Source organism: Humulus lupulus, chromosome 7 (genome assembly GCF_963169125.1).
Source record: "Humulus lupulus chromosome 7, drHumLupu1.1, whole genome shotgun sequence".
Classification (NCBI taxonomy): domain Eukaryota; kingdom Viridiplantae; phylum Streptophyta; class Magnoliopsida; order Rosales; family Cannabaceae; genus Humulus; species Humulus lupulus.
The window spans coordinates 199,827,727-199,831,506 of record NC_084799.1 but is presented as its reverse complement, the minus strand read 5'-3'; positions in this window follow the sequence as shown (position 1 = coordinate 199,831,506).

Here is a 3,780-nt window from a genome sequence, read left to right as displayed (position 1 = left end):
TAGGTATTTGTGCATAGTTTTGTGTGAACATCATCATTACTCTTTGCTGAATAGCATGATTGGAACTATATAATATAATGAGTAACTCTATGGTGAATCTTTTGATTTGTAAAGACAGGTTATTTCTCATCAAATGAATACTATATTTGCTCTATTAAGTGATAATGATTCAACCATCACTATGTAGATAAACAACAATGATGATTTCTCTTTTTAACTAGACATATGGTCATCACTATGTAGATAAACAACAATGATGATTTCTCTTTGTAACTAGACATATGAATGACATTACTAGCACTAATAACATTGCTCACAATATTAGGGCGACGTGTCGCCCCTAATATATTAAAATGTCGCCCCTGATAGTCTCAGTAAATTTTGACCACCCCCGAGAGGGAAAAATTTCGCAGTCTTCTTTTTGGGAAATTTAGCCAAACGACGCGTTTCAATAATAGGGGCGACTTTACCCATCACCCCTAAAAATATTATACACTCAGACCTATCGTCCTCTCCATATTCCTATCTTCCCGAAACCAAAAATTAAAATCCTGCGCAGACACCCTTGTTTCTCTCTTTTTGTGTCTCTCTCACTCTGTCTCTCTCCCTCACCTATTCTCTCTCTTTCATTCTTGAAATCCATTTCCCCTTTCTTTCTCTTCCTCACCGATTACACCCATAAATCTAAAAAAAACTCCACCCACAAATCTCAACTCTCTCTCTCTCTCTCTCTCTCTCTAGTTGGAAACCACCACGCTGCAGTCGGACCTAGTCGCCTCGCTGGACATCGACACCTTCACTGGACCACACACCACGCCGGACCATTAGCCACACCAGCAGCCTCCATAGGGTATATATATATATTTATATTTGTTACACCCAAATTTTGAGATTAAATAGATAGTCTTGAAATGTAGGCTCAAAAAGGTTAAGCTTGGGATTGAAAAGTGTTCGCAGTGCACTTGTACGAATTGTTAAGTGGTTCTAGATATGCTATCAATGCTTGAGCTTGAGTTGTAGCGCTTGAGCAGGGGTTGTAGGCTCGAGGATGATAACCTTCTCTGAGGAAAGAGCTCGATCGACTTAGTGAGGGGATGAGACAACAACTGGAATGATGAGCTCGAAGCTTGGCTAGTCTCAAAAAGTGCGTTAACCCAATGTTTGAGCTTAACAACGCGTTTACCACACAGAAAAGCTGTTAGGAAATCCTTATTTCTTGGGGATTTGTTAAAATCAAGTATTGAATTTATATTTTCATGGGAGATTACTTAATTAACGCATTAAATTTGTATTATGAATGCAGATATTTATTTAAAATTAAACATTTGATTCTAACTTCCCTAAATCGGAGGAAATATATTTCTACAACCTGGTCTATAAATAGCCTGGACTAGGTTACACTACAAGAAAAAGACTCTACAACAACGAGATCTATTGCGACGACTCCACATTTGTTGCTGTATGTAAGTAAAATCAACGAAAATTATTTTTTCTCAATTTAGTAAAAAAATAAGCTACAGCAATGACATGTCGTCGCTGTAGGGTCCTCAACAACAGACGATCAGGCCGCGTCGTCGTTGTAGGGTTCCAGGATTTGGAGGGAACACGAGGCGGGAACTGACTCTACTGCGATGACAGATCGTCGCTGTAGGTTCTTCGTAAAAAAAAAAAGAGGGAAATATGTTTGTCTATAGCAACGACATGTCTTCACTGTAGGATGCTCAGGGAACTCAACCACCTAGAGTTGGTTGCATATTTGCAACCCCTATAGCGACGACATGTCGTCGCTATAGAGTATAATTTAATTCACTGGTCAGTTATTTTGTACTCTACAGCAAGGACATGTCGTCGCTATAGGACCCAAAATAAAACGTGGGAGCGTGAACCGCCAAAAAAATTAAGTCAAATTTCACTTCCTGCAGTGTGACATGTCATTGCTTTAGAGTGCAAAAATAGCACACGGGAGTATTCGTGTACTATTCACTATCCTACAGCGACGACATGGATCTCACTGTTTGAGTGAAATGCTGTGTTTGATATCAACGACGACGTTCTTATTTTCTATAGCGACAACATGTCGTCGCTATAGGTTCATGACATAAATCCCTCAACCCGAGCCTTCTTCTTTAGTGCCCCCAGTCCGATTTCGGGCCATTTCTTCTATGTTTTTGTATTATAAACCCAATTTCTATACATTTTAGCATTTAAAATCAATTTTTTGTTAATATATTATTCTATTTAGTATTTGGTAGAAATGTGTTTTTGAAATGTTTTTTTTATTTTTTTTTATTTTAGATTGGAGTAGTAGATCCTTAGCCACAGACGCGTTTGGATAACCCCGAGCCTTGGGTATTATTTTTATTTTTTTGTGTTTGATTAATGTTTAAATTATGTTTTTAAGTGTGTGATTGATTTGTTTATATAGTGTTGAATTTTGTTTTTCATTTTAGATTTGTATATTTTAGATAATGTTAAATATGTTAATTTAATTAAATGTTATTATATATGTTAATTGTGTAATTGATAAATATGTTAATTGTGTATTGTTGGTAATATTGAATATGTTAATATGTCAGTTGTGTAATTTGTTATTTTAGATATCTAGTGTTGAATATGTTATTTTATTTTAATTTAATTTAATTAAATGTAATGTTAGATATTAGTTGAATATGTTTATTTATATAAATGTGAATGTGAACATGAATGTGAATTGTATTTAAAAATTGTATGGTAGGTTATATTAATATAATTAGTATATGTATGTTCTGGGACTGATTTTGTAGTTTTTATGCCGATTTTAAATTTTTGGATAGGTTAGATTACAGTCGTTATGCTGTCGAAATTTTAGTAGATTTAGAAATATTAAACATTACAAAATAATTTTAAAGTTAGTGTGACTAATTTTTTTAATTAGTTTTAAAGCAGCTAATAAAAATTTATATAAAAAAAATCATAAATTGGAAATTAAAAAAAAATTACAACTATAAAACAATATTTTTATTTTTGAAAAAATAAAAATTGAAAATTAAAATAATAAGTTGATAATTATTAAAGAAATTAATAACAATCACTAATAAATTTTTAATTAAATATTTGTATATATAATGAAACTTTGTAATACATTCTTTAAATTTGATAATATATATTCATAAAATTATAAAGTGGAAATTAAAATAATAATTTTACAATTATAAAACTCTATTGTTATTTTTAAAAATTAAAAAGTGGAAATTAATAATAATCATTAATAGTAAGTTTATAAATGTATAATTAAATATTTGCATATTTAATTAATTTTATAATAAATTATTAAATTTTATAATATATATTCATAAAATTTAATAATTTATTCATAAGATTTCACAATTTACTTGAAAAAATTAGTGTTTTGGTGATAAGCATTATTATCAAATAAATGTAGTTTTTTTATGTTTATCACATTGTGATAATTTATTTTCCACTAGAATCAGTTATTACGATTGACAGGAGTTGGATAACTAATAGACGACGTAACTCTGATGATTTTTGGAATGGTCTTCAAGCATTTATACAAATGGCTAAGAATCATGTGAATGCTTTGGGAGAAGTCAGATGCCCATGCGTTCAGTGTGTCAAGACGCTGAATCAGAAACTGGATGTGGTGGAGGCTCACATACACAGATATGGGTTTCTGCAGCGATACGTGAAGTGGACCTACCACGGTGAAGTTGATATGCCTCCAGTAGTGGATGGCGGGGCTCCAGTGATTGATGAGATGATTGACATCATCAATGATGTTAT